Source organism: Sorex araneus, chromosome 1, assembly GCF_027595985.1.
Source record: "Sorex araneus isolate mSorAra2 chromosome 1, mSorAra2.pri, whole genome shotgun sequence".
NCBI lineage: Eukaryota > Metazoa > Chordata > Mammalia > Eulipotyphla > Soricidae > Sorex > Sorex araneus.
The window spans coordinates 103797790-103822568 of NC_073302.1; the positions used below are offsets into that span (position 1 = coordinate 103797790).

A 24779-nucleotide genomic window follows, 5' to 3' on the forward strand; every position below is an offset into this window, starting at 1 on the left:
ACAGAAGCTGATGAAAAAGGGATGAGCTCGTGCAGGGCTTTTAACCAAATGAAGATGTTCTGAGCTCCCAGGAAGCAAATCCAGCGAGAAAGTTAACTGTGTGTTTGACAGAAGCCTCTAGTTGCAGCGGGGGATGGGTGCGAGTGACAAGACTGCATTGGACGAGGCACTGCTGTCACCCAGGGATGTCTGGGTGACATCGATTAGGTCCGAAGGGTCATTTCAAAGGCAGACTTCTTATGAGTCAATAAGTTGGAGCTGAGAGGAAGAACAGCCCAATTGAAAGTGACAAAAATAATAAAAAGACTTAAACCTCTCCTACACAAGTCACTTCCACATTTTCTTCTCATTTGCAGGGCCTAAAGGTGGCCACTATTCTATGCTTTCCTGAGATGAGATTATTTCTTACTCTATAGTTCTTATTCTATAGTTCTTGAAGTTTTAAAGGGAGAATCTAGGACTCAGATTAATTTTGTGTCACTTTGTTGACAATTCAACCTCCCCCAACCCTTACATCTCACCCTGCTTTACTGTTTGGTTTCATATTTTACCCCCCCCACCCCAGTACCAATCAATTCAGCAAACACCCTACTAAAGTCTAACTGTTGGCTTTGTTTCCTGAAGATGCACTTGCATTCTCTTTGTTCGGTGCTCCTACTCTCTGCAGTCAGGCTGGCAAATTCTGATTCAGGGCTGCTCAGAAGATGCTATTGCAAATGTAAGTCACTGTTTCTTATGTCAAAGACATTAAACATGAAAGCAATGATGCGAGTTTGCCATGGAGGTATTAGAATGACTGGGACAAAATCCTGGTGATACGGGTCGCTGCTGAGGACATAGATTGTAACTCATCTTTAGTTCTAATGAGAATGCAAAATGTAATAAAAACCACTTCGGGAGACAATGTTTTGCGTTAGTTTTTAAGCTTCTGGACCACACCTGTGCTACTCCTGGCTCTGTGCTCAGGGATCATCATCTGATGGTGCTCAGGGGATCATATGTGGTGCCCGGGCTCAAGTCAGGGGAAGCCAAAAGCAAGGAGATATTTTATTCTCCAGCCATGTTTATTCTCCAGCCCTGGAAGACAATTTGGGAGCTTTCTATGGTCTTATTCCACACTACAACAAGTAAACTACTAGGCAGACATTGGTATTCAAAAGCATATTGAAATCAAGTTACCAACATTAAACTTACACAACGTTAATATATATAAATCTGTCTCAACAAAGCTGGGAGAATAAGACCCACGAGACAGTACAGAGCTGAGGCACTTGCCTTGCCAGCAGCCGACCCAGCTTTGAGTCCCTGCATTACAGATCTGGCCCCGGCACAGCCAGAAGTGACCCCTGAGCTCAGAGCCCTGAATAAGCCCTGAGCAAGTCACCCTGCCCCAACCCCCCAAAAGCCTTCGCTAAAAGTAAAACTGGGGGCAATGTTTAGAGCAGCTTCAGTCATTACTACCCAAACTGGAAATCAACCAAAACTGTCATCCGTAGGTGAGGAATGAAACTTGCTTATCCACAAAGCAGACTATCAACCATCAGTGAAACACAGAGCTGTCCTGTCCTCTGTAGCACTGTAGCACTGTCATCCCGCTGCTCATCAATTTGCTCGAGTGGGCACCAGTAATGTCTCCATTGTGAGACTTGTTACTGTTTTTGGCATATCGAATACACCACGGGGAGCTTGCCAGGCTCTGCCGTGCGGGCGAGATACTCTCGGTAGCTTGCCAGGCTCTCCGAGAGGGGTGGACGAATCGAATCCGGGTCAGCCACGTGCAAGGTAAATGCCCTACCTGCTGTGCTATCGCTCCAATTTTAAGGTACCGGTGTGCTGAGGCTACTACTCTACCTCCTCGAAACATACTTAGGAAAAACAAAAAGAGAATCGTCAGAAGATCAGTTGTTCGCCTAAATTTTGGAGGAAAGGAAAAAAAAAACAGTCAAAGGATGGAGCATGAGAGCCTGCAGGGCACTGATTCTGCTCTTAGGTTTATCCTGGGTTCGGGCTCACTCTCTGTAGCGCTTGGCACTTCCTCCTGGCTCTGTGCTCAGGGCCCCTTTCAGAAGGACCCGGGGTGGTGCCAGGGACCAAACTGGGTTGCTCTGAGCAAGGCGACTGCCTTAACCCCTGTACTATGTCTCCAGCCCCTGAATCTGTTCTGCAAGAAATGTCAGTGTGGCCGCCGTGATTCGGGACTCCCGGCCTACAGACCTCCCCTCCCTCTGCTGTGAGTGCAGCGCCCTGGACACACAGTCTGAAATGACCGAGAAGGTCACAGAGACTGGACGGCGACAGAGCAGAGCCCGTAGAGCTGACTCATGAATGTAAAAGCAGTCACAGCTGTGGACGCTGGGTAGGCAAACTGCTGCCCTAGTCGCACTGCAAATGAATGGCATGCAAGAATGAATGAATGAATGAATGAGTGAATGAATGAATGGCAGCTTCAGACTAAAGGGAAAATAACTCACTCTTCCCCAATGCCACCGAGTTGATGCTCTTCTCCAGAGATAAAGGTTAACAATTCTACTTATGTGTACATGAACTTGACTAATTAAATAAACAGGTGGCAGATGGTATACAGTCCTCCAACTGGGAGGCAGTTTTAATTTTATTTTTTTAATGCTATTTTATTTTTATTAAGTAGCTCACAATGTTGGATCACAGTTAATATCTGAACACCAATCCCACCACCAGGACACCTTCCCACCACCATATTTCTGAGATCTTCATTCCAAACCTCAACCCCTGCTCCCAAAGTAGAACTCAGATAATTTATTTTGCATAGTTTGTTATGAATAAACTGTTGAAAACACTCCAAAAAGTTTACTTAGAGGAAAGTGTGTGAAGATTGTTGTATTTCACCCAGGAGCCATTAAGTCCTTCTATCAGAGATAACTAATACGTTGTTAAAGGTTGAGCCTTGTGTGCATATATATATATGTATATATCTGTAAAAATATATTTCCCTCTAAGAGTGGCTGCCTTCTACTTTAAACCCCATCAGATGCTGTGTGCTACTCTTGGACTTTGAGGGCTGTGAGGTATGAGATGTCCAGGAACAGGTTTCACTCGTGAGTGAGGCTTGGCCTGAGCCTCGCCCGCCCCAAAAGGCAGTTTTTAGAGGCTAGAATTATCCATGTGGTAAAGAACCAGAGCTAGAGGGATCTGGTGAACTTATGTAGTTGAGTACAGCTGGCTGCATGTGGAAAAATGGCTGGGGCAGTCCACACGGTCAGTATCAATCAAAGAGTTCCTCGTGCTGACAGGTGAGAAGATTGAGGACAACCCAGACATATAAACACATCTAGGGCCCTCGGTTTCCAACACTGTTCCAAATAAAAAGATCCAGCTGGGTCTACAGAAGCGCAAACACCAGGCATTCTAATGCTGAAAGTAAAGGAGTGCAAAGAAAAACAATATATATTGCTAGATCAAGGGGAGAAAGAGGCACCCTTGACCAAAGTTCAAACTCTCTGAGCAACCAAATAAATCAGTACTGGATTCTTTGGGTTTTGCTTTTTTGTCACCCCCAGCAGTGCTCAGGACTTATTACTGGCTCTGCGCTCAGGGCTGGCTCCTGGTGGGGCTTGGAGGGCCACATGTGGGGCCAGGTTTCACCCCAGGACAGTTGCACGCAAGGCAAGCAGCCTACTGACACACTATACCATGTATTTTGACTTGCGTTATCTTGCCCTTGTACTCCAGCCCCAAGGATTCTGGATTGAGACAAAGCTCAGTCTCGATGGTCATCCTCATACAATCATGTGTCTTCACTAACATGAATCGAGGGCTGGAGAAACTCTTTTACAACGGAGCAGACACAAATACCTCATTGAGAAGAATTCCAAAGTGTTGCAGCAGAAACGTCCGGCTCCGGAGAGTAGAGCATAACTCCCTGATGCTGAGTGTGGGACATGTAGTGACAGAAAGAGGATGAAACTGGGAAGCGCTGACACAAGACTGGCCAAATGCCACCTACCAACACCAAGAAGCCTGCAGACACTGCATGAAACTCCATGCGGGGGAGAAGTGTTCACACACTCCCGTGGATGACATCCTGAACGGAAGCCCTCAAAACAGTCTACACCAATAAAACTCAGAAGAGAATGAGCTCTCCTGAGGGTTAGAGAAATCCTAAGGACACGTGAGTGGAGTGTGGCCTTTTGTTAACAACCACACTCCACTCTTACTGAGTCTTCAGCTACAGAAAAAAAAAAATCCACCATGTTTCTACACAATGTCCGGGATGGCAAGACTTGTTGTGGGGATCTCCAAACTAGCTCAACTTCTTCCATGAATTTGAAATGTTAAATATGAACTAACAAGTCATCTCTATGCAGGACCTGAATACAGAGTGAATACCAAATGGGATTTGAAAAGATCAAAGATAACTTCACTTCTAATTTACATTTCATAGGGCAGACCATATTCAATCGCAATTTAGCTGGCATCCTTTTGTCTTTCCTGCTGATGTATATCAGGGTTCAGTTCTCAAGTCTGCATTTCGACAGATGCCTCCTGCATAAATGTGTAACACTGAGAGTTTGGGTAACTCATTTATGTAATCGAAGGTTGTAAAAGTACTTATCTCATGGGGGTACCAGGGAAATAATACCATTGATATATGTGAGTATATATAAACTGATTATGAGAAAATATAATATAGTATAAATTTTGGTTGTTGTGATGGACATGTTGTACTTAAAAATAATGACCAGTAATGACTACCACAATTCCATTTTTATTCATTTAATTTGTGTGGGTGGAGGTTCGACTGTGGGTATTTGGGAAGACAGCTCACCAATGCTAGAAGCAATTGCCTGTGTAACTTGATTTGAGGAATAGTATTTTCCCTTAGGCTTCTATGTATTTTTCACGCTTCCAATGAATGAGCGAATCTGCGTTAATTTGTACTGAAAATAACTATTGCCAAATCAGGTTGATATAATAGACCAGTAATTATATCATACCCTTCATATTATTAAAATAACCTCATAAGTCGCAATGTTTGGAGAGGTATGTCCTGAAAAGGCACTTTTTCTTCATCTCCTTCCACTTTAGTTCCCTCTTTTAGTGCCAATAAATTTTGCCTAATTTTTGCTTTACCGAGCAGTTATTACCACGACTCTAATAACACACTGCCCACAAGAGGGTTGGTGCCATGGTTCTGTTCCATACGACACCTGACAACAGGAATGCCCAGCCACTGCCCACATGTGTGAGACAATACTCACTGCTGGCATTAACAGGGTCACCACCCAGGCACATTCTAACTGCGTGTTGGCACTTCTGTTGGGCAGGAATAACCAAAAACTCCCAGCAGCTGCCCACACAAACTCAGGGTCACGGCCACTGTCTAGAATGTGCCACCATAAACTTCAGACATTCCTCGATCTGAATTATGAACCCTCGCCACTAACTTTTACATACAGCAGGAATAACGTGCAGGGAAGAATTCACCTGCCTTGACAGACAACCAGCAAACGCAGGAAGGATCAACTCTAAGTCCATCAGAGCTACGTGAACTCCCTGAAGAAGGTTTCAAACCGATGATCCTAATAATACAGGAATCCTGGGAGAAGAACTTAAAGACAGAGAAAATTACAACAAAAATCCAAGCAGGAGTTGTCAAGATGAAGAATACATGTGCTAAACTTAAAAATATACAAGAGCAGTGTGTCAACAGCAAAATAGAGGAAGTTGAGGATCCAATCAATGAAATTGAGGACAACGCAGAGGAAATCATCAGGAAAGTGAATTCTAAGAGACGAGAGAGCATCAATCAGGCAGGGGAGCTGAACTGGGCAGGGTCCACTGAACTGCAGTAGAGGGCAAGAGGGAAACTGACATTTTGGTGGTGGGCCTAGTATGCCAACTTTGTACCGCTAAAACATAAAAGCATTTGCATTCTTATAAATCAACGTGATCTCAGCAAAGTACACATTTTTAAAAATAATTTTTTGCTTTTTGGTGAAGAAAATGTTTTTTTTTTTTATTGAAACTTATTTAGAAAAATCAGAGGGGAAGAGGAAGAGAAGTACCTGTTCAAAACAGAACACAGGCTTCTTCAGAGTGGAAATACTGAAGCAAAGCAACAGAGAGATGAGCAAGCGAGACACACGCCCGAGGGCTTGAAGAGCAAGCCTGAAAAACTACACCTGCATCAAACTGAACTGGAGTGATAGCACAGTGGGTAGGGTGTTTGCCTTGCACGCGGCTGATCCTGGGTTCGACTCCTCCATCCCTCTCGGAGAGCCCGGCAAGATACCGAGAGTATCCTGCCTGCACGGCAGAGCCTGGCAAGCTACCCATGGCATATTCCATATGCCAAAAACAGTAACAAGTCTCATAATGGAGACATTACTGGTGCCCGCTCGAGCATATCTAAACAATGGGACAACAGTGCTATAGTGCTACAGTGTATCGAATTAAACTTTGTCTTTAACTTCCTACTTTTATAAATGAGCATGTAACCTGTTCAAACCATCCGAGCTGTCATCCGTTTCCTGTTACCTAGATCATACTTTCAATCCTACATGGACTAGGACTTTAGTTTAAATAATATCCGTATGCCTCTGCTTCATTTGTCAACATTTCCCAGGATTAGTCAGACAAATATGGCCAAGCCCACCTGGTTCAGGTAGTTTAAGGCAGGTTAACAGAATTTGGGATGGTGATCTACAAGGTACAATTTATTGACATATAAAATCCAGAAAAATATAAATCCAGTTTCTAACATTATTTCAGTATTGTTGAATGGGTTGCTATTATGGATGACTATTATAGTTTGTAAAGCAAACAAAAAGACGTGCATTCCCCCTTGGGACTCAACTTGGTACCCCAAGACCTATAGAAGGACAGTTACATGTCTCCACAGAGTTTCTTAACAAAATGGAAATGCATGCCAAAGTTCTTCTACGAAATACATATTAAAACAATCACCGTATCAGAACTGCTAACCCTCTATATGAACATGCATTATTCATGTTACACTTGAGTAGGTAACGTGCTTCTCACCTTTACTTTTCACTTTGATACCAAGGACCAAGAAGCAGTGCTCAGTGACAGTGATGTCTTCAAATGGAAACTCCCGTCAGGGGGAAGGGAACACATGAAGCAGAATTTTGATAGGACATCATTACACGCTAAAAACGCGCCCCACTTCTCTGCCCTAGGTGACTGCAAAAGCATGTGGCCTCTTTCCTCTCCCCTCCTTTGTGACGCCACATTGCACACCACGGTTCTCAGACTTGCACTCACTGCAGCTTAACTAAACCTATTTCATTCTCTTAGTGCCGAATATTCCCTGCACTCCCGCCACCTGGCAGACTGCTGCAGGAGCTGATGACCCCAGCGCCAACAACACGGCGAGGCTCCCGGAGCTCATGGCCTGGCCGGGGAGACAGAGGCATAGCAGGCAATAACAACGCAGCCCGCGACGGAGTCCGATCAATCATTACCCAAACCAACCCTGGCTTGCTCTGGGAGTTCTTTAATTTCGAAGCATCCTCTCGGGGCTGCGAGCAGCCCTGCGCCTCCAGACAGCCTCACGCCAACTGTTCCGTGGGCCTTGGCAGAGCTGCCAGAAGTTGATTTCTGCCACCATGGGTTTCTATTTTAATATCTTCCCCTCCTCGTGGGTCCATCCGCCACCTTGGGTTCCCCCGGCAGCTGGTTCCTTCCTCCCTCTAGGACAGGACTCTGCACACGACAAGGATTCTGCTCCCAGGCATTCACGATTAGCAACAGGAGCTGCCATTCCTACACTGTTCCTAACCACAGCACCCTTCCAGATGCCAGTGAGTAAAGACAATTCACCTTCTGCATGAAGCCTTCCTGGGTGATTATCTGAATCTTTGCCGTTGCACGTTGTTTCTGAAATTCTTCTCGATTTCCAAAAACGCTCCTCCCATTTGGATAAAACATTCCCAGCAGGGACGAGAGCAGAGCTCGTAGCCAAACAGGTTTATGCCTGTGAGACTAAGTAAAAGTCTTTCACGTTAAGTGGGATGAACAATGATGATAAAAGACCGGGCAACGGTCCAGGTTTCCCAAGGACTCTTCCATGAGCATCGGGGAACTCTTGCTTTCTAAGCATTTGGCACCTCCAAATTGCAGGTAAAGCAGAAAGGCCTTGCATTCGCCACAGCACTTGGCCCCTGACCAATTCTTTACACCAACCACATCTGAGACTAAGATTTTTTTTCTTTCAAATGGCTCTAACCTTCACTGGTTACTGAGACTAACCCATTAGGACATGGCCACCAGACGGTTTAAACACAGCTCCGTCTCTCTGATCTCTACTGACATGCAAAGCACATTTTCATCGCAAGATCCACAAGATACAAAGGTGACGGCCAGCAGCTCAGCGGTCCGAAGTAAATTTCCTTATAGGTAATATTATGACAGACACCCGAAAATCAGAAGAGTCCTAACAACCATCAATAAAACATCCAGCAGATCCTCGGGAAATTAGCCTGAGCCACTAATGGACCAAGTCCAGAACAGAAGGGGAAGCTGCCAGAACAGGCTCCCCTGAGATTGCTTGGGGTTCATCAATCTGTGGTTTAAGGAAGCGAGGGTTCAAGGAGTCCAGGTCCCAGGGAATGGGGCAGGCTGAACTCTGCGCTAAATTCTCAATGTTTATGCAAAACATGAAGCAGAGACTTAACCGTGATAAGATGGAGAATCTGGCTGCTCTCAGAGTCAGGTCTTCCTTGATGGCTATCTTAGAAACCTCCTAGAGCAACTGAAATCTAACTGAGCCATATGTTATTCTAGAACTCCATGGAATGACATCACTTTCAAAGTGCTGGGAAGACAGAACAATCACAGAGGATGAATAAGAGCAACACAAACTCCAGTTTCTAGAAGTATACAGGTGCCCCAATAAACTCGGACAATTAGCCATCTATTCATACAACTAGCACTGTAGCACTGTCATTCCGTTGTTCATCTATTTGCTCAAGCGGGCACCAGTAACATCTCCATTGTGAGACTTGTTACTGTTTTTGGCATATTGAATATGCCATGGGGAGCTTGTCAGGCTCTGCCATGTGGGTGGGATAGTCTTGGTAGCTTTCTGGGCTCTCCGAGAGGGATGGAGGAGTCGAACCCAGGTTGGCCTCATGCAAGGCAAACGCCCTACCCACTGTGCTATCACCCCAGTCCATATAAGTAACAAAACTAGTTTTAAAACTTGGGAAACATGCTCATAATTATCCAAACTCAAATTCACTCAACCCAATAATTTCCTTAAAGCATGAAAAACAAAACATCAAGAAAGAATGAGGCATGGTAAAATTCCTGTTGTGTCACAGAAAGGAGTAAGTGAGTCAGGGGAAAATAACCCCTGCCAAAGTCCAGTGGCATTAATCACATCCTCGGATGCTGCTTTATCCAGGTGGGCACTGGGAAGAGGGGAGATGGTTCTACACCAAGGAACATGATCACATTTGATGAGAACAGAAATTATTACCATGACCAACACTGAACAGCCTCCTTTGGTGGATGATGGACAGGAACAATGGCTAACCAGGTGCAGGTATAAGAAACTTCATCATCAGCCTGCTGGAAACTGTCACGGCATCAGGAGGTGACACTCAGGCCCACGCTCAGTGCGATAGATGAACTTAAACAGCACCAGGGGCTGGAGAGAGAGGGCATGTCTTGCATGGAGCCAACTTGGTACCACATGGTCCCCGAGCATCACCAGGTTCAGCCTCCAACCCAACAGTGGTGGCCTGGGTAATCCCAAAACAGCCTACTGGAGCCCGAGAACTCAATCTCTGGCCTGGTTGGTGGAGAATTTGCCAGGACCTTGCGTCTCCTGGCCTTATTGAGCCGGTGAACGTATAATGAAGATTATATCTCCAAGGTGAAGGAATATTGGTCTTTTGGTGGGTGTGGTGCACTGACATACTTTTTTTTTAATTGAATCACTGTGAGATACAGTGACAAGTTTTCATGTTTGAGTTTCAATCATACAATCATGTTTCAATTATACAATCATGTTCAATCACACAATCATACAATCATGTTTGAGTTTCAATCCTACAATCATCCCTCCACCAGTAGTGCACAGTTTCCACCACGAATGTCCCCAGTATCCCCAGCTTTCCCACCCTCCCCCAGCCTCTATGGCAGACAATTTCCCCCCATACTCTCTCTACTTTGGGGCATTATGGTTTGCAATACAGATCCTGAGAGGCCATCACGTTCGGTCCTTTATCTACTTTCAGCACACATCTCCCATCCCAAATGATCCCTCCAACCATTATTGACTTAGTGATCCTTTCTGTATCCCAGCTGCCCTCTACCCCAGCTCATGAGGCAGGCTTCCAACTATGGAGCAATCTTCCTGTCCTTGGGTGTCAGTCTCATATTATGTTGATTTATATTCCACAAATAAGTGCAGTCTTTTTATGTCTGTTCCTCTCTTTCTTACTCATTTCGCTTAGCATTGACATGCATTTTGAAGGTGTGTTACATTGTACCCCTAAAACAGTCTTATAAACCAACATGACCTAATTCAAAGAACCACAAGAATGAGCTACCGGTCTCTGAAGCAAAATAAGGAGGTACTGCAGTGACCTACCTAAGAAGATGTGAGAAAACTTCATGTCCAGAGAAATTTGGCATCTTAAGTGTAAGAAATAAATAGAAACCCTTGTCATAAAGGTGGTAAGACACCTGTCTTGTTGGCAGCTGACCTGGATTCAATCCTCAGTACTGCATACGGTCCCTGAGCACAACCAGTTGTGATCCCTGAGCACAGAGCCAGTAGTAAACCCTAATTAGCTGCTGGATATAGTCCAGAAACCAATGGAAAAAACCACAAGCATCCCAGTTGAAGTCCATATTCCTGAATATATAAAATATCTTTAAAATATATACTATGGTAACATAGACATCAAATTTGTTATCTAGAGCAATAGTTTCCAGTGCTTTCATGTACATTTTCTGAGCATTTGCTAAAGAGACTATCTGGCTATTATGTGAATGACTTAAATAGCTGACATTAAGACATAAGCTTAAAGAACAATTAACAATAACTAAAAGTGATAAAGGCCTTCATTAAAGATGGCTGTAAACTGCGGGGTGATATTCAGAATCTTTTCAAGGATTTACTAGAGCAAATTAATTTTTTAGCCTTATCTTGAAAAGCCACCTGATAAATTATAAGAAATGTCAAACCACGGCCTGAAGCAATGTTTTGAAAATTAATGCACACTGCATTAAATTTTTACATGGGGATTACTACCTTTAACAAATGTTGATTTCTAAATTCAAAAAGGGCATATCTTTCACTTACTGCAAAATATAATTTGCAATTACATCAATTGTGTTGTGTCAGAAAAATCATTAAGGTGAAAAACAACTTTGATTCTTCGCATGCTTATTATGAGGCATGATTGTAATTTCGAGCAACCAAATTCTTGGTAAGTGCATGTGGGTGTATGTGTGAACACAGGTCTGCTACTGGTTAAAGTGAACAGCACTGCAGCTCTGAAACTCACTCATTAGGGCTGTCAAATCACCTTAAACTCGAACTTCAAGCCCGAGGAGAAACTAGCCAACAGCAAGAGCTAGTGCTTCAGGAAACTTTTTTATTTGACTTTATAACACACATGTTTCTGACAATTTGTTGGAAAAAAAAATATAGGCTGTTTACCCATCAAATTGACCAAGATTGCCCGATAGAATTTTCAAAGTCTGTCTTTTCGTCTTCACTTCCTGATTTTTTTTTCCTTTTTCACAGCAGGCAACACTCTATATTGGCACTTCTTGTCCTTAATAGTTTGAAAATGTCATCATTTTTTTTTCATTCTGCACTTACTTTTTTTCCCATTGGGAAGTCAGTTTTTAGTTTAACTTTTGCTCTCCCGAATATAAAGTACCTTTTCTGGCTGCTTTCAGAATTCTCTTCGATTGCTGGCTTTCAGCAGTATTTCTATAATGTGCCTTAGTGGGGATTAATTTCCATTCATCACCTTTAGTGCTCTTGAATTTGTGGCTAAATGAAAGAACCGTTTTAAATGAAAGCGCCTTGCACTCTTTTTAATATGCAATGGTGGAAATGCTTCTTAATTTAAGACTATGTATTATCTGAACTTAACTAGATCACCTGAAATTTATTAGAATTTAGGTTACGAGTTAGGCATGATCATTATACTCAAAGGCACAAGAAATCATCCTAAAAAAATGAATAGTTTAGGGGCCAAAGAGATAGTACAATACTCAGGATGCTTGCCTTGCTTGTAATCTAGTGGGTGTTCAATCCCTGGCACCCATATGATCCCCTGAACCCACCAAGAGTGATCTCTAAGCACAGAGCCAGGAGGAAGCCCAAAGCAATGCCAGGCATCGCCCACCCCCATTCCGCCCCTCAGATGGAAAAGGTTACATTAAAATCATCCCGGAGGGGCTGGAGCAATAGCACAGTGGGTAGGGTGTTTGCCCTGCATGCGGCCGACCCAGGTTCAATTCCCAGCATCCCATAAGGTCTCCCGAGCACCGCCAGGAGTAATTCCTGAGTGCATGAGCCAGGAGTAACCCCTGTGCATCACTAGGTGTGATAAAAACAAAGTCCCAGAACTCTATAGGGATTTTATACTTGGTCAACAAGTACCTGCTGACTTTCATAGAATCTGTGAGAGACTGGGGATCTGTGGAGAATGTGAGAAACTGAGTCCCATCTAACTGATAGCATCACCGTGCAGGCATCCCCCAACACGCCGCTGAGTTCAGCTGGCTTTCTATGCCAGCCAGATTCCATGTTCTCTCTGTAGGACACAAGCTGTTTACTCGAGAAAAGGGAGACAATGCTCACTACTCACTACCAACTCCAAAGCTCAGTGCTATGGGTTCACTGAATTGTTTGGACATTTTGGTTACTGCATCGGCATTTGATGTCTCTGGTGGCTCTGATGGCTGATGTGAGATTGTAATATTGTAAAGTCTTCTGTAAATACGATTCAGTACAAACACTAATCAATCAAGCCGGCCATCAGGCTGCCACTTCTGGGTCACACCTGGTGAAACTTGGAGGCTACTCCTTTGTCAGAGCTTGGGGGTCACTCCCAGCAGTGTGTTGCTTAGAAGACTGTCAGGGATCAAGAGAAGCTTCCTGCACACAAAGCACATGCCTCCGCCCTTGAAAGCTTCTTCCTGGCCACCGCTTTCAGGATATCAGAGTTTGGGCATGAGCTGGCATTTTTCCATTTTGTGCATATGAAGGCTAAACTTATCCCATTACAATTGGAAAACACCGGGGTTAAGTGTCTGTACTGAATGGCCTAGGTGCTAAGAAGTGGATACTTCTGGTCTATTTTCCTATGGGCACTTAGAAATAAAGGGGAACCAGAATCATAAATGATCGACTTCAATAATGAAAGGAGCAAACTTAGGACTGCAGCAATAATACAACAGGTAGGGCACTAGCATTTCCTGAGCCACCCGGGTTCAATCCCATCTGGGCCCCTGAGCACCACCAAGAGTGATCCCTGATTGCAGACCCTGAGTGTAGACCCTGAGCACTGTCAGGTGTGAGCCCCAAACAAAAATCAAGACAAACCAAAATGAAGGGGGAAAAGGAGCAAATTCAAAAACCATAAGAGAGAGAATTCCACTCCCTTGGGTAGGGCAGCCCTTCTCTGCACATTGTTCATAGGAGGAAGCTGGCATAGGGCAAGTGTTTCTTCCTCCTTCCTCCAAGTTTTCATGCTGAAAGCCTCGCTACAGTGTGGCAAGAGCTGGAGATAAGATGCCAGGGACGCTTCTCTCAGACGGTTAGTGTCCTGTTAGGAGAAAACTCAGAGTTCTGTCTCCTGGCCCCTTCTCACCACCTGTGAGGTAGCTCTGTGAGGATACACCAAGAACTAAGACATCTCCAAGTAGGGAAGAGAGACTGTACTAGAATGTACACTGGCCATTCCTTGGACTTAAGCTTCTAGCTTTCAGAGTCATAACTATGATACATATTTCTGTCCCTTAAGCTACTAGTCTGTAGGGTTCGGTTAGGGGAGTCTAACCCACTACACCACTTAGTTGTAGTGAGAAGCTGATAATACCTTAGGTTAAGACGGCACCACATTTGGCATCCTGAGGTAGAAGTACTCTGCCAGGTGGTTATCATCTTGTAAAATTCTCTATTAAAATGACCAGCCTCAAAAACTCCAGTAACACAGAACCAACCGGTCCATGGAGATGTGGCCATCAAGTTTTATTAAATGGCTATCCAATAGCAGGTAGACTAAACTCTAGGCCTAAAGTTTCTTTTTTTAATTTTTTTTAAAATTTTGTTGAACCACCGTGAGATAGTTACAAGCTTTCATGTTTGGGCTACAATCTCACAGTGATCAAACACCCATCCCTCCACCAGTGCACATTCCCCACCACCAATATCCCGGGTATACCCCCCTTTCCCACCCTCCCCCTGCCTCCATGGCAGACAATATTCCCCATACTCTCTCTCTACTTTTGGGCATTATGGCTTGCAACACAGACACTGAGAGGTCATCATGTTTGGTCCATTATCTACTATCGGCATGCATCTCCCATCCCAACTGGTTCCTCCAGCCATCATTTTCTTAGTGACCCCTTCTCTATTCCATCTGCCTTCTCCCCTCTGCTCATGAAGCAGGCTTCCAGCTATGGGGCAATCCCTCTGGCCCTCCCCGGGTTGGGGCTCCTGCCCGGGGCTGCGTTTTTACTCGGTTCCTAGGCCTAAAGTTTCAATGTGCAACACAGTCCGTAATCTTCCTCCTCCCCCCCACCCGGGAAGTCTACTTATCCGAAAGAGAAATAAGTGCCAAACACAGAAATCAACGAGCACCTTAATATGCCCACTCATGTGAAGAGGAATCTTTCGGAGAAAGTGAACTGGAATTGGTGGGCATGGCGCTGCTGTCCTAAATGGAAGGAATGGAGATGCCAGTCCATGCAAAAAAAGTATCTGAAGATTTGGGGTGCAGCCATAGTTCAGTAATAAGGGCATTTGCCTTGAACACATTGGTTGGGACTCAGTATCCCAATCCCCCCCACCCCAAGCACTGTGAAGGGTGATCCACAGAACCAGGAGAACCTCTGAGCACCACCAGGTGTGGCTAAAAATATCTGAAAAAGGATGAGAGGCTCTTGAAGGGCTGAAAATAAATTAACTATATCGACTATACTGCCTGTTATTATCATTACTTTTTGCAAATGCTGCTTTTTGCACCCTATTTTATACTTAAAGTACCTTAGAACATCCAAATTCTCAGTTTGGAATAAAATCCAAAAGTCTTCTATGCCTCGCTTGGAAACGAAATGCTGAGAAGAGCTTCCCATGTCATGCCTATTCCCCAGTAAAGAAACTATGTTCTAGGCTATCCCTAGAACGCCTTCTCTTCCTAGACCATTTCTCATTGGCCATAGTTTTGCACTGTACTGACTGCTCACTGGATTGTGCTCAAACTTGGGGTGGGATGGGCTGGACCCAAGATCAAAGCTAATCCAATATGGCAATTCTGCTGGCCTCAGAGAATAGTTCAGAGGGGGAGCAACGGCTAACATGTGATCACAACAAAGCCGTGCAAGTCCTTTTGGGAGACCAACACAGAAGGTTCCTTTCTTCAAAGATGCGTTTGCAAACTTAGCCAAAGCCCCAGTCTGGTGACAGTAAGAGAAGACAGGTGGGAGTCAGCTGACCGGGGGAGGAGGTGAGGGATCACCTCCAGGTACTTGCAGCAGGCAATGGCAGAAGACAGGAAGTCTCACACAGGAATCCTCCTCCTGGTTTATAATTCAGTTTTTTTTTCCCTGCCTGGGAGAACCAAAATGCCACTTTCCCACATTCACACATGTATACAAATCCAGACTGAAGCTTTGATGGGCCATAGAATTGGGCTCTCTTAGAATCTTATTTCTGCTATACTCATCCAGAATCAGGCAGCTGACCTCACTCATTCAGACCCGGAAATACCAGCCCTGTCTGAAGTGCTTACTGTTAAATGATCATTTTAAGAGCATCATACCTTTGACATCCCTGCTAATTGTTAAAGAATATTCTACTACTTATGCTCTTTAACTGGGTCTTGTATGAACAAACATCCAAATATTTCCTTAGTAACCAAAAGTTAATATGTATATAATATGTATATATATCACATATGTATATATGTATATATATATATATATATATATATATATATATCACTGTATCACTGTCACCCTGCTGCTCACCGATTTGCTCGAGCGGGCACCGGTAACGTCTCTATTATGAGACTTGTTGTTACTGTTTTTGGCATATAGAATATGCCACAGGGAGCTTGCCAGGCTCTGCCGTGTGGGCAGGATACTTTTGGTAGTTTGCCGGGCTCTCCGAGAGGGACAGAGGAATCGAACCTGGGTCAGCCACATGCAAGGCAAATGCCCTACCTGCTATGCTATTGCTCCAGCCCATATATACATATATATAGGCTGGATTGTGTGTATACATACACATATATGTATATATACACATAATTTAATTTAAGCATCTGCTTATGGGTAATATCATTTTGGAACATTTTAATAACTTTAATTAAAATGTTAATAAGACTTGAAAATATTAAAGCTGTGACTTTCATGCTCTACCAGAAATCATGCTGGGCAATTTTGCTGTTTCAGGTAAGTCCCCTAAGAATTTGCACAACTAAGAAATCTCATCTGCCGCAGCTACCATAAAAAAGCTAATTGAATTGTTCTATCCTAACTTTTGATTTTTGAATTGTTGCCTGCTGAAGCATATGGCATGGTTTCATCATGCATATATACTTTTTCCTACGTGTCTGTTATTTCTAGCATATGTCACTTTACCAAGCATGAAAGTCAGGTGCTTCCAAGTTCAAGTAGGTGGTACCTAAAACGCTTTACGATCATGCCTATGAAGATCTGAACATAAGTGTAGAAAGTGTCTGTACGTTGGAACATACGTCTTTGGGTATTTACTGAGAGTCGCTGGGAAGCTCCTATCTGAGTGAAGACAGCTTGGTGCTGGAGTACTAAATTCCCAGTACTTCATCAAAAGACACGGGAGATGCTGGTACTCAAGTCCATGTCTATGGAGCACCCGTGATGGACATATTCAAACTGTAATGGATTGCGAAGTGAAGCAGTTCTACAATAGGAAGACAGATATGCCTGAAATTTATCTTAAAGTTTGCAAGCAGCAATGACAGCGTGTGAGCTGAGGCAGAGCACATATGGAAGGACAAAATGAATGGCATCCGGGCAGCTGGGAAGGAAAAGCTACCCAGCAAATGGTAAGTTACTGGTCATTAAGTCAAGGTATTTTCACTCACTTCCAAGACAGCTTTAATGTCAAGGTTTATTTTTGCTGGAAATCTTCAAGTCCTGTTAATAAAGGACTCTGCAATGTTGCCCTGCTATAGACAGCTTTTTCCAGTTGGCAAAATAAAATGAAACACCGAATACTAGCATTCCAAAAAAAAAAAAAAATCTTAGTCCTTAGTGAGAAGTTACAATGTGTATTTCTATTTAAGATTTCTGAACAAAATAAGTGAGTTGATATTTTCAGTATTAATGATCAGCTGGAACCAAGTTATAATTGACCACAACAGATGCAACCATAGATTTTTATGCTCAAAAGGTAAATATCATTTGAACAACTTTTAAGTTCTTTTCCCATTTCAAAGGACTCTCATTAGTGAGAACTTTTTAGAGGCTGGAATCCATTGTACTAAAGGAATCCCATATAAAACCTCAAATCCATACAAAAATATGTTTATTAAGAGAGGCAAACAGTTTCTCGAGAGTTCAAGATGCCGCTCTAACATTGATTGGTTTAAAGAAAGCCTTTGACTCTGTTGAGACTGAAGCGGTCATCAAAGCCCTAGCCAAACAGGGTGTTCAAACTCAATACATCAGGATCTGTGAGCTGTATTACGGATTCACCACCAGGATCTCACCATTCTACAAAGTGATCATCGATGTAAAGAGAGAGGTTCGGCAGGGCAACACCATTTCACCAAAACTCTTCAGTGCCACCCTTAAGAACACCATGTGATGACTGGAATGGGAAGGAATGGGAGTGAAGTTAGACAGTCAGCAACTACAACACCTCTGCTTTGCTGATGACATCATTCTCATAACACCAAATATCAGCCAAGCGGCACAAATGCTGGCCAACTTTGACCTTGAGTGTGGAAAGGTCAGACTGCAGCTGAATCTCACGAAGACAATGTTCATGAGAAACGGACTAGTTCCTGATGTTCCATTTGCCCTCAACAAAACAAACATCTCTGAATGCAGCAGTTATGTGTACCTAGGTCGATAACTCAACATGAGGAACAACTTGGCGCCAGAACTGCGCAGGAGGATGAGAGCAGTGTGGAACGCCTTCAAGAGTGTGGAAGAAGTGGTTAAGAGGACAAAGAACCTCCGGCAGCACATCTTTTCAACTCCACCGTTCTTCCTGCACTTACATATGCCTCAGAGACCTGGGCCCTAGGAAAACAGGATGAGAACGCTATTCGGGTATCCCAAAGAGGAATCAAAAGAGCCATGCTAGGAGTATCATATTTCACTTAAGTGAAAGAAGAAATCCAGAGTTGTGACCTCCGTTCATTGTCAAGAATCAGGGACGCTGTCTCGTTTGCCAAGGCGTCAAAAATCAGATGGGCCAGACACATAACGCAATTCAGAGATGACCGCTGGACTAGAGCTGTAACCGACTGGATTCCATGGGACGTCAAAAGACCAAGTGGCCGCCCACCTACGAGATGGTCAGACTTCTTCATCAAAACCCTGAATGAACAGTTTGACGCTCTTCATGTTCCTGGAGCAAGCAGACGCCATTGGGCTACACTAGCACGTGACAGGGACAGATGGAGACGCTACTGGCGCAGGCTCAAGCAAATCGAAGATCAATGGGATGACAAGTGATACAAGTGATTAAGAGAGGCGTGATATAACTGATTATAATTAGATACAGGAATGACATGCAAACTGTCATGAATAAAATGAAAATAAATCAAAATTAATGTGAAACAAAGGAGATTGAAATTTTTGTATGAAGTGATTAAAATTAGCTTTAAAAGCTAATGAAATCTATATTAATATAGAACTTTCAGCTGCATTTTTCTTACTCTACATATGAATATAGAGAAACTATCACCACTATAGTGCCTACTTATGAGTACATAATGACAGAAAATGCTTAAATAAAAGACATTATTTAAGAAATTCATTTATTATTATTTTTGTATTTCATTCATTATTGGTACTAAAATATCACTGTATCACTGTATCACTGCCATCCTGTTGTTTGTCGATTTACTTGAGTAGGCACCAGTAATGACTCTATTACACTCAGCCCTGAGATTTTAGCAGCCTCTCCTTACTCATCTTTCCCAAATATTGAAGGCTATTTCAGGGTCAGGGGAATGAGACCTATCGTTACTGTCTTTGGCATATTGAATACGCCTCGGGTAGCTTGCCAGGCTCTGCAGTGCTGGCAGGATACTCTCTGTAGCTTGCTGGGCTCTCTGAGGGGTATGTATATATCTTTTACTGTATTTGGGATATGAATATGCCATGGGGAGCTTGCAAGACTCTCCCGTGCGGGCAATAGACTCTTGGTAGCTTGTCAGGTTCTCCAAGAGGGAGAACAAGGCTATTAGATGTCTTAAGATATACTTATTGAAATTGAAATTACTTATTGAAATTAGCAAATTTCAAACATTCAAGCACACAACAAAATGCTGCTTAACTCTGGTAGTAATACTGAACTCAGCGCTTAGGATCTGATCTTATATAACTGAAATTCCACCCTGGTAAACTTCATTCTGAATTTCATAATTTTTAAATGCCTCATGTGGGTGGAATTATGGAGTATTTGTCATTCTGTGGCTGTCTTATTCCATGAAGCATAATATAGTTGACATTCATCCATGGTGCCACAGAAGATTTCCTTCTTTCTTTCTTTTTTTTTTAATTAAGATCAACTCTCGAAATAAGCCATGCTTATAAAATGGTTTATGTAATTACTAACTACCACATCAGGAAATCAAACAAGTAGACAGACTAAATAAACCAACCAACCAAAAAAAAAAACCGTTTGACCGCTAAGGGGCGCTATTTCTATTAGACAAAGTGAGTCAACTCTTCAGAATTTCCAGCCTTCCCACGTGTCCCAGATGCACGGGGAGGTGGCGGGGTTCCCTGAGCACTGCCTGGGAGCCTCACCCGCCCAAATTAAACAAAATCCCATCAGGCAGGCACGGGGAGGATTTGAAAGGACGCGTCCTCTCTGCTCTGGCGGTGATGCTTGGTTTCAGCTCGCACTGCAAGCCAGCTGGCAACTGACCCGGAGGAACTGAAGGGCTGCAAACAGAAAGGGCCCTCAGGGGCGCATGATTCTTCCGGAGGGATTGACAGGTCCCAGATAAACCACCATTTATTGGTCAAACTGTCAGTGTGCATAGCATTTGCTAATCATGTCTTCTTCATCTCGCAAAAACAAAATCTTTACTTATGACTTTAATGCAGTGACTTTGGCGAATAGCATGATATACAGGTAATAGTTTTCACCAAATGTCAAATGTCACTCTTCACCATTTCCACAAGATTTTAAGGGGGAAAAATCAAATGAAATAAAAAAATATTAAATTTAAATTAGACATTAGTTTCTTAGATTTACTGAAGGGTAGGTTTCAACTTATTGATAGCATTCTATGCAAATTTTACCAAAGAAAATAACCTTCTGTAATGAGTCCTACTTGATGGTGTGCCATCAGTATTAGACACTAGCTGACAAGCATTTAAATGTCTAGCAAATATATTGTACTTGGTTTCCTTGACTTTTTCTGACTAAGTGTAAATTACCACACTATTTTACTTCGCCTCCACTCATGGTAACAAGTTCTAGAAAAGATGGTTATTTAGAATTAAACTTTCTCTTTCCCTATCCATGTCTCTATGTGTGCGGTAAGACCTTGACAAAATTCAAGTTTATAACTTAAAAATAACTCACTAGAGTCAAATGGTGGACAAATCTTTTGACCAATGACCTCCATTTCTCTCCCCATCCAAAATGTTGAGAAGTATCATTCTAATGTGTTTCTACGATTCTACTTGATGTGATTCCATGGGTAAGTAAAATCTTATTGTATTTGCCTTCTAATATGGTTACTTTCACTTAAAATACTGTACTCTAGATTCATGCATATTGCTAGAAATGGTACAATGCCCTTCCTTCTAACAATAAAGTGTGTGTGTGTGGGTGTGCAAAGAGCAAAAGGAAATCTCCTTCTCTAGGTTACTTATGAGTCTGAAGATAATATGTATATAATATATATATAGTGTGTGTATATATATACTATCTTCATGTATCTATACACACATATCTTCATTTTTCATGTGCATTTATCAGTGGACATTTATCAGTGGGCACATTATCAAAAAATGTTGTAAAAAATTGCATGTGAAGATATGTCTTAGAGATTCATATTTCAGTTAGTTTGCATATATGCCCAGAAGTAGAACTGCTGGACCATATGGCAGCTTTATGTGTAGTTACTGGCAGTATCAACCTGCTTTCCACAATAGCTACACCAGTTTATTTTTCACCAGCAGACTTCAGAAGTTCCCTTTTCCCCAAGTCCCTGCCAAAACTTGTTTATTTTTGACCTTTTGATGGTCACCATTCTAACAGATGTAGGTGATATTCCATTGGGCTTTCTCTAACATTTTCTTGGCGGTTAGTGAGATTGAACACTTCCTCACGTGAACATTTGCAGGTCTACCTTGGAGAAAATGTCTGTTGTGTCCCTCTCCCGATTTTTCAATCAGGTCATTTGGTTTGTTGTTAGTGCTAATGAACTGCAAGGTGCTATTTGGATATTAACCACCTACCATTTTTTTCTTTCTATTTATCTATGGAGAGTCTGTGGTTTACATACTATTAGTAATGGTTTCTCCTGCACATAATTCCAACAACACACTCATAATGCCCCAAAGCATTTTGATATCATGTGGACATTTTCTCTCATTTGAAAAATTGCCTTTCCCTTTTTGTCAATTTTTCCGATGCTCTAAATAAATCTGTGGTTTGAAATAGTCCCATTTGCCTATTTTTGCTTTCATTGTCTGCACTTTGGCATAATGTATAAAAAAGTTAATGTCAAAACCAATGTTAAGGAGCTTCTTTTCTTTCTAAAGGTTTTTAAGCCTTGAATCCATTTTACACTGGTCTTTTGTGAATGGCCTAACATAATGGCTTAAGGCATATTGATGTAGATATGTTATTTTCCCAAAACTTTTACTAAATTAACTATCCTGGTCCAGAAAGACAGTTCAATGGCTCACACACTTGCTATGCAAACTCTAATTTGATCCCTAGCACTACACAGACCCCACGTATCTCAGGCAGTGAACCCCAGCAAGGAGCAAGGAGCATCCCCTAAGTACAACTGGGCATGGGCCCCCAACACCTCTCCCACAACAGAAATAAAGGGACTATCTCCCACTGAACGTTATTGGCATCTCTGTCATAAACCAGCTGATTTTCTATGATTGGTTCATTTCTGGAGTCCCTGATCTATATGTTGGTCTGTCTTTAAGTCAGTGTTGTACTCTTTTGATTACTATAGCTTTGCTAAATAATCTCAACTCAGAATAATTCTTTTCTTCTTCTTATCAAGATTCCTTTCACTAATCAGTATCTTTTGTGGTTTCACATCAACTTCATGATCTCCCCACCCATGTCTGCGGAAAGAGTCCTGTTGTTTTGATAGACACTGCATTAAATTTTAGACACCTCTTTAAATAAACAATCTTACTGGCAGAATTTTCCTAAAACAAACGAACAATTGATTGCCTTTGTTAAAGATGAGCTAATAGCTATTCAGTAAGGGAAGATTCCTGATTCTTAAACTAATTTGCATCATACCAACAAACCCTGTATCTTTCTCACTTAATATGTATGAAAAGCATATTAATTCCTTTAATTTTATTATATTGTGTAAACTACAATTACCCCCTTACTCATGTAAATATCCACTAGCATAGCATCATTACATCCATTTTAAAAAGAAGAAATGATTATCAGAGCTACGGGTAAATGACAAGCAAAAAATGTGAACGAAGTTCAGAGCACAGCAGGGAGGGCGTTTGCCTGACATGCAGCTGACTCGGGTTCGATCCCTGGCATCCCATCTGGTCCCCTGAGCACTGCCAGGAGTGATTCCTGAGTGCAGAGCAAGGAAGAATCCGGAACACCACCCCCCAAAAAAGAACACAAATGAGACCATGTTCTGACTTCCGTGCCCCGCCTTCTTTTTTATATTAAAGTTTGGAATGCTACAAAATAACTTATATAATGTACAACAAAGACTTTTCCATTCAGGAACCCAAATTCTAACACAATACCTGTTTTTGGTAACAAATGATTATTAAAACTCTGGAGGCTCTGTCTAAAGGGAGCCCCCACAACCATTGTACTCTGGTTTGTCGGCCTTGAGCATTCCGGCTCTTAGAGAAAAACAACCCTCTAAGGCAGCGGTTCCCAGGGGACAGTGCCACTTCTGGGGGACACTGGGACAATCCCAGGGGTTGTAGTCACCTGGAGTGTCACTAGGACTGTTTTCTATTTGTTCACTGTGAAAAAGTAAATTTCCAGTGGAGGCTACAAAGTGAAGAAACTGGAGGTTGGGGTCTGGTCTTTTCCTGTAAAGGTGGTCTTAGGTCAAATAGATTGGGGGTGCTCTGCTTAGATCATCACAAGCACAGAGCAAGAAGTTTCCAGAATACTGCCATGCTCCAGTAAATACTGTGACTTCAGACTGCCGGTAGAGTCTTCCACTGCCTCTGAGCTCACAGACTGGGAAGCAGCCAGGGCACAGGTACAGAGCTCAGTAGGGAATTGAGGGACACTCCAGCCAAAAGCCAATGGGCCCACAAAACCCTTAATCTGATAACTCGCAAGGAACTCAGAGCTACTCCTAACCACTGACTGGGCACGGACAACACTGCAGCTGGTCCTGCAAATGGGGCGTGTCCTTCTGAGTAAGAAACTCAAGCTTCCCTAATGCACGCCCAGCTACCAAATTACCTGCAGAATCCATACAATGATGAATGCACGTTCCTCTAAATTGTTAGGGTTTTCAGGGTTTGTTTGTTTTCTTGTTATGAAGAAACAGATAATGATACTCAATTACTGCTAGGCTAAAAGGCTTCAATCCTTTAACCATTGATAATTTGTATTTTATTCTAATTTCCTTAAATCCATATCCTTAATATAATTTAAAACTTGAGTCAACAATTCAAGAACATATTGAGCTAAATGAATAGGAATTATGTTCAGAAGTAAAACATTGATTAAAATGAGGAGGATTAAAGAGCTCCACATGGTGAAGATCTCAGACGATGACAGTGCCATCCAAAAAAGAAGATGAAAAGATCAAATTAAGGAAAACCACTAATGATGCATGCAATTTTCTTCAATTACTGTGGTTGTGAATTTAGGCTGGGTTGCATTGAGAAGATTATTACAATCAGGAATTTCACTGACTCTACTTTGTTCTCAAATATTTTCAAAGAAAATATTCCATTATTTATTTTCTACTTGATTCTCGAAGCATTACAGCCACAGTCACAGAAATAATTTGTCACACCAGTGGCCGTCCAAATTATTAATCACAGGATAATTTTGTCTCTGAAGAGAATAACGGAGAATGTGCAAATATCAGTCATTATGAGACCACTGAATAGTTTGCTTTTAGACACCTTGTTTC

The 24779-nt window shown here is 42.5% G+C and overlaps 1 protein-coding gene across 7 annotated transcripts in view; it reads right to left on the minus strand.

The window, feature by feature from the left end:
* CTNND2 (catenin delta 2) overlaps positions 1-24779 on the minus strand; it is a 902659-nt gene that overhangs the window by 793709 nt on the left and 84171 nt on the right. The gene's annotated exons all lie outside the window — the stretch shown is intronic.